This window comes from Paramisgurnus dabryanus, chromosome 3, assembly GCF_030506205.2.
Source record: "Paramisgurnus dabryanus chromosome 3, PD_genome_1.1, whole genome shotgun sequence".
NCBI lineage: Eukaryota > Metazoa > Chordata > Actinopteri > Cypriniformes > Cobitidae > Paramisgurnus > Paramisgurnus dabryanus.
The window spans coordinates 34,332,741-34,345,613 of record NC_133339.1 but is presented as its reverse complement, the minus strand read 5'-3'; the positions used below and the strand labels follow the sequence as shown (position 1 = coordinate 34,345,613).

Below are 12,873 nucleotides of genomic sequence, written 5' to 3'. Positions count from 1 at the left end.
TGCTTTAAAAACCTTCAATTGAACGTCCACAATAAAATATAGTTGCGTGCATAGATGACCTGCAGCTGTGGTAAATGTGTGCCACATCACACATGCAGTAAAACAAGCTTTTTTTCGGGTTTTTCACATACTGGCTCAATTTAGAGCACATGGGACCAAACTCATAACATCATAATTAACAACTTAAACAACATGTTGCTGCCTTAAGAAGTTACTTCTGCTACATCTGACATGCTTGGTTCAACCAAAAGTAATCTAGTCAGGTTAGGTCAGTTATGTATATCATGAAATCAAAATGAAAGTGTTTTTGGTTTTTAGCTTTGTGATCGTCTATATGCTGCTGATTTCATACAATTTCACTTCAGTTTCTGGGTTTTCTACAGCAGTTTTAAACTGTGGGTCGCACAGTGCAATGTTTGGTCACGTAAAGTAACTTTGCTGTTACAGTTAATGACAAATTAAAGGTTTTGAAATCAGATATTTTGGGATTGCAATAAACTGACATTGAATGACAATGAAAAAAATTGGTGGGTCCGGAGATAAATTATCCCACCTAAGTGGGTCGCGGAAAAACATGTTTGGGAACCCTTGCTCCACAGCACCAGTGCATACACTTTAAAAAAATCATATCAACATTTTATGTTTTACATTAACTTAACAAATTAAATCAACTTGTTTGTAAGTTATGCCAACTATATACTAGTCAAAAGCTTAAATTAGTAGGTTCAATGACTTACATAACTAATTTAATAAAACTTGCATGCAGCACTGAAGCAAATTGTACAATGTACGAAGGAGCAGGGGCGAAACTATCATTTTTCAGAAAATTTTAAAAGCTAATGTTTGAGACAGAGATATATTTTTGCTGTGATCAATAACTCACAAGTGTGGTCTATCAATACCAGGTGGAATTTTGAACAAATGTAAAACGACTTCAGTATAATTTCACTTTAAACATAAGTAGCGCATTGATACTTTTGACCCTGTCAGCTGGGATGAAAGTAACACACAGTTGGGTCAAAAGTAACAAAACAGAACAAGATAGATTTTTGTGTTACACTTGTTTTTAGAAAATATACATGACTATAACCTTGTTAATATGTAACATATCTTAGCAAAAAATTATTAAATTACATCTTCATTTTAAATTTCAGTTTTATCACATGTTTCAAAAGTACAACCCGACAGTACAAACTTGAATTGTTGAAAAAAAATATTTAAAGAGGCCCTTCCACATAAAATCGTTTTTACTTGTATTTTTGATATGTGTTAGGTCCATATGTGTTTGTGTTGTGTCGCGAATGTGAAAATTAACTTCCACCTCCTCTGTCAGCTCTAGCCACTGAAAAGAAAGAAGTGGAGAAATCAGGTCAGTTAGAAAAGCTTATCAGTGTGACGTGGAACTGATCGAGGTCATTACTATTCATGAGCTCTTCAACTTGAGACCGCGCCCACATAATATGTTTAGTTCAGTGAGTTTTCATAACAAGTTACAGCAAGGATGGCTAAACGTCAACCGTACCGTATTCGGGCCATTGTTTTTTTCGTCGAGAGACATCATTCCTATTACACGAGGGAATCATAACAGTTGCTACATGATTGGATGTTCAGAAGAACGCTGGATTTGAAGAGAGACTGAGATTAAAAAGCAATGCTCCTCCATCAATATTGGATCCGGACAGAATGGCGCAGCTTATGTCAGTAAAACACTTTAGTCCTATGTGCAGGGTTTAAATTGGGCCGGGGCCGTCCGGGGCTAAGCCCCGGCACATAGACTGAAGGTCTCGCTCTGCTCTTGCCAGTGTACCCGCTGCGCTTGTGCGTGTGCACTGACGCGAAGGGAATAATGTGTTTCCATTCATTATGGGGCATACTCACCAACGCAAGTTCAACGATTTGCGCGAGCAGATTATATACAAAGTCAATGCAAATGACGCGAATTGGGCGGCGCAATTTCCGTGAAAACACGCGCTTTTCCCTTTAAACGCATCTTCGTGCAAGTTATGCAACTCAAGCGAAAAAACTCAGTTTTTTCAAGAACGCGCTCTCACGCAGGATCATTTGACATTGGAGAGAGAGAGAGAGAGGGGTACTGTAAGAATAGTGCCCACGTCGACTTAATAGAAGACTAGAAACGTGTAAAGGATTAAAATATGTATGTCACTTTCCTAATTACAGTATGTTAACTGGATAACACTGGATATTACTCATTGTATAGTTTAATAAAATAATGTATTTTGATAACACAAATCATACCTATAGTGATTTTCTACTAGCTGCTGAGGGAATCTCTATGGCTAATTTTTAAGACATGTTGCTGATAGAGTACTGTGTGTACCTTTTCTTCTTAATTAAGTCTTTTTGGGTATCTTATGCCTAGAATTATTAAAGGAGGTTAATTCTTTTAACTTCCTTCAAAGTTTGCTCAATTGTGCATAATGACATGTGCAACAAATGGATATAGGGTGTCAAACTCATAGATTTGCCTCATTTAAAAATTCAGACGCTCTTTTTAAAATATTTGGGGTCAACCTCTGGCACAGCTTTAAAGCTGAAACTTATCAAATCCTATCAGAGGTCCAGAATGTCATTGAAACACACCAGTGGCTTTGCTGTCATTAGTATTAAACATGTTACCCCTCGAAGTACCCCTCCTCGCAGAGCCCCCCCACATAACAAATCCCAATTTAACCCCTGCCTATGTGTCACAGTGGCGGCCGGTGACTTCTCTTCCGAGGGACGCGAATTCATGCTGCACATGCGTCGAAAGGGTTTATGATAAAAGACACGCGTGTGTGTGTGTGAGTAAAACACTTTAGAACTATGTGTCACTATCATTGGCGGCCAGGACTTCTCTTCAGAGGGACGCAAATCACGCGAATTCAAGATGTGGGTTTATTACAACAGTAATAAACAATAAAAACGACAGAGGAAGGGCACCTTTAACATGTTTAACACTTTGAAAATTAAATTAAATCAAATTAGCATAAAATACATTTTCAACGTAATGCAGCAGTATTAGCAGCAGGACAAAACTAAGAAGTGTTACTTTCTTTCCGACAGGAAGTCCTGACATTTAAACGTCAAACTTCAAGATGTGTTAGAGCACGAAATAACCTATAGATTGATCAGTAGTGTAACACATAAAATGAGAAACAATGCGTTATAAGAAAAAAACTACTGCTTTAGGTATTTACTTAAAACAACTTTCTGGACCTACACGTGCAAAACGGTGACAAAATAACGCGATATTTGTCAGCTCTGTCAAGGTTTGCATGCTAAAGATGCTGTCATAGTTTGGAATGCAAATGTTATCAAGGTTCAAAGAATCATTTTGTTACTTTCGTCCCGCGTTACTTTTGCCTCTGTTCTCCCCTAAATGGTTTTCAAACAGAATCAGTCCTTTTGGTTGTAATTGGAACGTTAATTTGTATAAGTGTAAATAAGTCACTTCTAATCACATGGTTAGTCAACTACTAAGAAATGTCAAGTTGAGTTTGAAACAGATTAAACTTTAATGCCTTATCCACTTTAATAACACAAAGTTATTTCTAACATTTCTATATGAAAGAAATGTTTCATGATTTTCACAGGATGCAAATGTAAAAGCTACTGCTTGATAATGTGTTAAAGCAAGCTCCGCGTGACAAACTTTCTTGCATGTATTTTATGATGGGAATATTTTGCGAAGCTATATAATACCAGCATTGTTTTCAGCGCTCTATGGGCTTTTGCAAATTAAATCAAACAATCCTACTGATATGCCCACATTAGCTTTTGCATATTCCAGTCTCTCTATCAAGCCTGGCTCGGCACCAAAGATCCTCTCAGGACTGCACTTACGTCTTTGCCCCCACGTGCTTAACAGACTGGCAATTTCCCGATATTTGCAAGACAGGACACATCTGAACAACGACCAGTGCATAAGGAACATAGCTGGATTGTTTTAATAAATGTACACTGTGCTTAAGTTGTAATAAAAAAATACTTGTACTTTTATGCAATTAAACTCTATAAAGCTTTTAAACTTTTGTTAAACATCTAGTCAGGACATTTTTTACAGAAGTTTGAGATTTTAAATTTTTTCTCATGTTTATTAGTACATTTAAGAAATGTCTTTTGACTTGTATACTTAATCCCAAAATTTGTGAAAAATGTAAGATATTTTGAGCCATGATTGTAACCAAAGCAATATTTTTCCTACTACAGAAGTCAATGGTGCTCCTGCTTGATTACAAATATCTTAAATGATAACAAAACATTTTTTTGGTTGAACTATCTCTTGAACTATGTCTCTAGCTAGACACTTAAGTTAAATATTGGCAGATTTAAAGCTATTGTAAGGCTTTAGAAGACTAGGAAAATAGTGCAATATTTAATTTTATTCTCTGTGCTGCACAGACGGAACAAAGTCACAAGACTTGAAACATGATATGAAGACTGAATTTTCATTTACTCTTCCCTCAAGAATCACTTCTCTATTTGTGCATCTCTGCTGGTTTGGGCTTTAGTAATTCGAGCTGAGAGTGGGCGAGATTATGTATGTTGTCTATTTGACCCCAACATGAGATGCATGTACGGTCATTACCTCCATCTGGGCTACATTAATAGACCAGCATTAACAACATTAAGCATCAACATCCTGTTCTGATCTTTAAAAAAACAACATTTACTCATATTTGGAAATCAGAGAAAGGTGTGGGAGTGAGCATCAGAGTAAAGCTTGAAAGATTGCAGACTCCTACAATCAAAACAATCCTCCGCTGTGAGAACTGCCTTTTTGTTTGTATGAGTACTGGAAACATACTACAGCTTTCTGCCCACAGATCAGATACGGCATTATACCGTCATTAGTCACCTTCGGCTATATGTTCGAGTCAGGACGTGACTCGGCTGCGTCACAATTGCATAGGTTCACATTCACACACATACATGTGTAAGCTCCGCCCCCACCTTGTCTTATACCTTGACCAGATTTCCTCTCGACTTATTTCGGAGCAAGTGAGTAAGATAGCACGCTGCACTTCCTCATTTCACGAGCAGGTGTTTGACATTTTTGGGAGAAGTTGAATTTCTGCAGTGGACATTTGAGGTTGCACAGCAGAAGTGATACTTATTTTGCAGCGCATATTTAAATACGGCAAAACAACACATCGTACTGATACTGAATGGAAAGTGGCAAAACTTAAGGATTTAAACAATCAGACGTCATGACATGTGCATACAGCAAATAATGCACATGACGGCACATGCATTTTCGAAAAGAAACCCACTGATATAGTTCTTATTGTGCATCTAGTTTCTGCTTTGTTGTGGCTTCCAATTTGCTAACGGACGAGTTATGCAAATATAAAGTAACGGTACAAATACAGCCAAAAATTTATCGATGAATGCGATTTGCATTGTGGAATTCCACATCGTTTTATCATTTACTTCTGCCATGATTAATAAAAAACAGTTTTTGATAAAAACTCCTTAAATGGCAAAGCGACACCAGTTGCGTCAGGCAAGTAGTGCTGAGCTTTGTGACTAAATCACTATCAGTACAGTATAGTGTGTGCATACTGTAAAAGAGGAACAATTATTTAAATTAGTGTGCAAATAGCACAACACACTGCATTTTGCAGCTGGCTTAACTGGATTGTGAATACGTAATGAATGAATTCCACATGCCAAAGTATCACAAAAATTTTAATGATTCTCCCTAAAGCACCAAAACGTTTTTAGCTTTATTTGTCCCTGTGGGACCCCATATGCTTCGCAGTCTTTTGAAAAGCTGTGTAAAACCGAACTAGCGGAAGCCCTCACCACGTGCTCCTACGTCTCCATCCGATTTTAGAAGAAACCACAAACCAAAAAGCAAACTCATCAGCCAATGGGCTGCAGGCCTGCTCCTCAAGCGAGCAGTTCAGGGGAACTGCACAGAGCTGTTTTGTGTGAAAGTGAAACAGGGTGAAGTGGGGCCTTGACCGGCCCCCTTCCACTGACTGATACTGTGAGCGTTAAACGCCAGGATAAGGGTAAAAGTGTAAATTAGCAAGGCGCTCATGCGTAAACTATAAATAGATCTTTAGTAAGTTCAATTAATGTATGAGTCATTTTTCTGTGTACTGTAGCAACAAAAAAATACTACTAGTATTCTGGTAGGGGTATGTCAACACAACGCTACTTCCTGAAAGGGTACTATTTAAAGATACTGTGAACTCAGTCATCATTTACTCAACCTGAGGTCATTCCAAGCCTATGACGTATGACTTTTACTTGTCATGGAATGCGAAAGGAATGTATCGCAGAATGCACACAATGTTTTTTTCCCAAGAAGTTACAATAACAATAGAGACAGGTTCTGTTGAGCTTTAAAAGCAACTGTAAATGCTTGCCGGTAAAGTGCTGCTTCAAACGAATCAGGCACCATATAAGTCTTCTGAAGTAATAACTTGTGAGGAAAATGTAAGTCATCATCCAGGATGTTCGCCTCTGATAAAATCGAATTAATTTCAAGCATACCATGTCTAGTGACATCACAGCAAGTATGATATCAACAACAAGATTGACATCTAGTCACCAGTTCATTCTCTTGATATGTAGATATTTACATTCATGGTCTACAATTACACTCAGTATGCATTGTTTCAACCCAAAATGCTGGGTTGTTTTAACCAATTGTTCAGTTTATTATAAACATTTTCTGGATTCATTTAACCCAACACTGGGTTGAAAACCCCCCCAGCAATTTTTACAGTGTAGGGAAGGAGATAAAACCCTACTAAGATTTTCATCTTTGCAGAAAACATCTAATTGTATACACAAACACAATCTAAATTCTGCTGGGTCATTTTTAACCCATTTGACAGAACACATGTTGGGTTATAAATAAACCTTGGGTTGTTGTTAACCCAACCATGAGTTAAAGCAACCCAGCATTGCATTGAAACAACCCAATATGGGGTGGTTTCCCGGACAGGGTTTAGATTAATCCAGGACTAGACTTTAGTTATTTTAGGACATTTAATTCATTTTTACAAACAAAAACTATACTGGTGTGCATCTTGAGACAACACAATGTTAGTCATACATGTTATAATAATAATAAGTTTATTTTATATAGCGCCTTTCAACAATCTCAAGGACGCTTTACAAAGATGTGATATACAATCGTACATAATCTAAGAGGAATAGAAAACATGGACATAGACGATAGAAAAGGAAACAACATATCAAAACATCCCAACAACAAACATGTACATCAGAGCAAAACACTCTAGTAGAAAAAAATAGTGGAGTGTTAAAGGGACACTCCACTTTTTTTGAAAACAGCTCATTTTCCAGCTCCCCTAGAGTTAAACATTTGATTCTTACCGTTTTGGAATCAATTCAGCCTATCTCCGGGTCTGGCGTTACCACTTTTAGCATAGCTTAGCATAATCCATTGAATCTGATTAGACCATTAGCATCGTGCTAAAAAATAACCAAAGAGTTTCAATATTTTTCCTATCTAAAACTTGACTCTTCTGAAGTTACATCATGTCCTAAGACTGATTTAAAGTAATTAAAAGTAGCGATTTTCTAGGCAGATATGGCTAGGAACTATACTCTCATTGTGGCGTAATAATCAAGGACTTTGCTGATATAACATGGCGGCAGCAGGCGTAGTGATATTACGCACTGCCCGAAAATAGTCCCCTTGGTTACTTTCAATAGCAGGGGATTTTCGGACACTGCGTGATATCACTACGCCTGCTGCAGCCATGTTACAGCAGCAAAGTCCTTGATTATTATGCCAGAATGAGAGTATAGTTCCTAGTCATATCTGCCTAGAAAATCACAACTTTTCATTTTCCGTCGGTCTTAGTGCACGATATAACTACAGAAGAGTCAAGTTTTATATAGGAAAAATAACAAAACCCCTTGGTTATTTTTTGCGCGATGCTAATGGTCTAATCAGATTCAATTGATTATGCTAAGCTAGGCTAAAAGTGGTACTGCCAGACCTGAAGATCAGCTGAATGGATTCCAAAACGGTAAGAATCAAATGTTTAACTATAAGGGAGCTGGAAATGAGCATATTTAAAAAAAAGTGGATTGTCCCTTATGTCAGTGCAAGGTTTTGACATTAAAGCAGCTAAAGCATGCTTTTAGTCTGGGGCTAGAATAAGCCCTGTCCAAGAAATCACCCCTATCTGTTTATTTATTAAGAAACATGTGTTCTGTCCAACATTTACCCAGCAAAATCTTGTTAATGCTTTGGTATTGACTGCCGGTGACAGACACAAAAAACAGGCTTAAATCATGAAGCCCATTTCGAATTAAAATGTGATGACAGACTTAACAGATATCAGTTACATATAAAGAATGCTACTTGCCCAGATCAATGACAAGAATATGCGGCTTTGTTTGAAATCAATAATAAATCCATTGTTTTGAATTGAACAGCGAATCTGTACGTTCCAGCTTTGATGCAATCTCTTGGAATTAGACACCAAGTCTAGCAAGCACTAACAATTCAACCTTTGTGAGGGACGATGCCAATGTGATTCACATTACAGAAGGATTTCTGCTCTCAGGTGTAGCATGTGGTTGACATGGTTTGCTTTATCATGTGTATTTGTGGAGTATATAGAAATGTAAATCTCTATACACATTTCTTATTTAAAATTATGATATGAAAACCAAGAAGATCATAATAAATGGCTGAATTTCAGATATTCAGTTTGTCCAGATAACATGTTGTTAACTCTTTATTTTATGTTGAATATCAAATTATTTAAACACATGCCAGTTGCTCAATCTTGAAACTTGAATCTTGAATAACAGATAAAAGATTTATCTTTTGTAATACATAAATTTTTCACATCTTTGTATATTTAAAACAAGTATAGCTAGCTACATTTTTGTTTATTGATTGTTTGTCTAATAAATCAATACCTTAAACATTTTAGTTTAAAATATTTTAGTTTAAACAAGAAATAATTGATGTTTTACTTCTATTAGTTATTTAAGGCTTAGTTTCACAGACAATGCTTAGCTAAAGTCAGGACTAGACCTTAGTAAATGTTTAAGCCTCTTTTATAAACATGCCTTAGAAAAAGATGTCACTGGTGTGTATCTTGGGACAAATCAATGACACTGGCATATTTTATGATCTGTCAGTGCAAGTTATTTTTTAGTAGAGACAAACATTTTTCTTAGTCTAGGACTAGCCTTAAGCCTTGTCTGTGAAACCAGAGATATAAGTTATAAGCTCATTCACATTTTATGACTGCAGTACTTGGACTATCAAGAATTTGGAGTGATTTTTTATTATTGTCTCATTACATTGTTATTATTTTATGATTTGATGCCAATTAATCTTCTCAATAAAAACAAACTTGGACAATAATACGTTTCAACATAATCAAAAGGACCCACATTTTGAGACATTTGTATGTATTTTGTGTTACCAAAAACTTTAACACAATAAACATAAAAAACAAATACTAATTAAAATAAAAGTATTTCTACAGTTGCTATATTGGTCCCTTACCAATTTCTTAATGCAGAGTAACTACCATTAATAATTAACTGATCATAATGTAATATTTAAAACACATTTACCCAATCATCATGTTATATTTATACACTGTTATATATGTCATAACATGTTTTAATTTTTATACCCTGCATTAATATCAAATTAATAATTGATCATGACATCAGAGTTTCTGTTTTTAAACTCACACTCATAAAACAAATCAAAACCAAAGCAGTGATTTTATATTATTTGCATTGGCTAATCCACACACGCTGTGTTTATTCTACATTTAATCAGTTGGGAGGAGAGGAGAAGGGTTGAAATTAAGGGTTTTGAATGTCTTTGTAAAACATTATTGCCCTTGTATATTTCTCACATCTCTAGGTAGGGCACACGCCAAGCCTACAGGAGGCATCCTCCAACTAATACTATTCCAGTAGAGCAAGCTGGGTTGAAAAGGGCACGCTTTTCAAGTAAAGCTCTCAAGTCCTTGCCTTTGCGAATACATGCCATGGCACGCTGTTTCATTTGTTAGGAAAAACGGACATAAAAATAGGACACCTGGAGAACATTCATAGTGAATCTTTCTCTTTTTTATCTCTGAATGGTCACATGGCATCATCACATTAGGGAACCTAACCTATGTGTACATCTACCAAGTAGGCTGGATGTGGGATACACAGAATAATATGGATCTAACTACATTCACAATTTAAATAAAACTGAACCAGACAACCAAAGACAGCATTGAAAGACTAAAAGAGACATCTGGATAGACAGTTGTGCTGTAATATTATAATAAACAGCCCTGAGGCACACATTGATATACATTCTTCCTACTTAAGTTATCCTTAAACTTGATCTTTAAACTTGTCTTAACCTGTGCTGTTTAATGCAATCAAAATTTCCTGTTTCTGGTGTTTTAATGGTGTTATATTACTGTGGTAGTACTGTGTACAGTTTTTCATGTGTTTCCATCATTCATTTTAATAAGGCACCAGACATTCAGTTTATAGTCAATTTATAAACCATAAGGTTAAACTTATTCAATCTTATGATTTGCTTATTGAAACGTAAGGCAGGATGAATGAGTATAGCAAAACATTACTACTTTATTTCTGCCAAGAATCATAAACTAATCTTCATCCCTCTTTAATCCAAACTCTTGCGTCAACTACGTTAAAAATGCGCGTCAGATCACTTATCTCTTGCGTGCGCGCGCGCATCGAAAACTCCATCATGAGTCTTATTAAACAAAACATCAGATCAAATTTTGTTTATAAAGCGCAGTAAAACCAACAGCAACAGTTGAACAATGTGCTGTACAGCCATACTAAACTATACTTCAAAATATAAAAACAAGTTTTACTGTATTCTTACTTGTACTTAAATCCTGACATATATAGGCTACTGTGTGTGTATACTTTACTATATTTCATTAAATGTAATAAAAGCACCATTAAATCTTTTTTAAAAACATAAACAAGATACAAATCAATTCCCAGCTCATGTCCGACGCGCGAGGTGTGTCGACGTTTTGCGATCAACCCTGTCGTCTTTTCAGTTACACAGAAACGTTCATCTTACTTTAATAGTATCATGTTCTTCCGTTTCTTAAAAAAAGTGATTTACCTGTTGAAGATCTTGTGTACCGGTTAATATGACGGATCCATTCTTGTTTGTTGAAGTCGTCAGTGTTTTAAACAGCTGAACTCTGTCGCAAGAACTCGCAGAACTAGCTGTATCATTTCACCTGCACCAGCTTCATTTCAGCTGTCAATCAAATTGAGCAAAAGTGGGCGGGGTTTTTGAACAACTGCAATTTAAACGCATGACGGCGAACAAATAGCAATACTTTATATAAGACAATGAAACGTGTCATTGAAGTAAAACATACGTTTAAAGTAAACTATAAAGTATATAACTAACATAAAAGTGAAACATATTATATACAAACTCAGATCAAGTGATAAATAAATAAAAAAGCAGTTTTCTTCCGTAAACCACAATACTATTTAAAATAATTTTATCAAACTCTCTTCCTCACAATGGTTTCTTATATGCTTCACAAAAGAAAGCAAAAGCAATTGGTGCAGTCTATCTGTACCCAAATAAATAATAAATTATGCATATCTAATTTAAGTACAGGCAGAATACAGAAACATAAAAATATTAGGAAAAATGTCCTTAACCAATACCGCATTTAATTTTGTTGTATAGGCTAATCATATTCCATTATTAAGATTTGACCATACATTATGTGTAGTCATCTGTTAGTTTGTTTTTTTACATTGAATAATGTCATTAACCTCACATATCAAAAACTTTGTGATCGTTTTGATTGACCTGCAATTAGCCTGCTAGCTATGGTTCACCTTAACTCACATAAAAGGTGTAAAAATAACTGACTTGTCCTAAAATAGATTTGATAAAATCTGGTACAGTATGATAGATGACAAATAATTGCAAATTACAAAGCAATATGCAAAATTATGTTGAATTTCCATGAAAATTTTATAAAGGTATAGCTATTACACAGAATTAGGAATGCCTTACAAACTGTGGTGTTACATTTTGACTTGCTTGGGGAAATATTTCTCACTCCAGGTTCTGACAAATAGTTTCAACTTGAAGTCACTGGCACAGAACATGCAAATACATTCCCTAAAACATTTGTTTATGGCAACAGTTATTTAAATGTTACACTGTGGTTCCAGAGATATTCTTGTCTTACTTTAGACTGAAATTACTACAATAATAATTTACATTTACTCTAAATAAAGCTGCAATGAGAGCAAACCTTATAAATTAATTCACAGCTGTGAAAATGTGCATTGTGCACAGTGCTTTACAAATAAACCTTGATTTAAAGCTTACATTAGATTAGATGCAAAGTTTTTAGGTTAAACTCCTGTGTATAAACATTTTGGTTCTTAGTAATGAATAGATTCACATTATAGAGAAAAATTAAAAAGCCAATTTGTAAAACAACCTTGTGCACTTAAAGTCTTAAATTCATGTGGGGATGGCTACATATTTTAATGTCTACTTTAAATTGTGCTAATCATTTGTCATATTAGGTACAAAAACACAGTAACAAAGATGGCACCTCATATCAAAGTCTGTAATCAGATTCAAACCACAAGGATATGACGCTTGAAAGTGTTAGGTTACCATAGTAAGGAAGTCAGTCAACTATTGTGCCCTCCAGTGGTAAAAACCCACTTTAGTTCCAGAATAATAATCTGCTAAATTGAATAGAGTCCACAATGTAACATAATTCATTATGGGAAACTTAAACTCTACACTAGAGTAAAAATCATCTTCCTTAATATTTACAGATGAACACAACATTTATGATT

The 12,873-nt window shown here is 35.5% G+C and overlaps 1 protein-coding gene across 1 annotated transcript in view; it reads right to left on the bottom strand.

Moving 5' to 3' along the window:
* The window catches only part of card11 (caspase recruitment domain family, member 11), a 33,116-nt gene extending 21,832 nt beyond the window's left edge, over nucleotides 1-11,284 (bottom strand). The window contains exon 1 of the mRNA XM_065261698.1: nucleotides 11,144-11,284. The gene's annotated coding sequence lies outside the window, so the exon portion shown is untranslated. The remainder of the gene's footprint in view (nucleotides 1-11,143) is intronic.
* Between the last annotated feature and the right edge of the window lie 1,589 nt (nucleotides 11,285-12,873).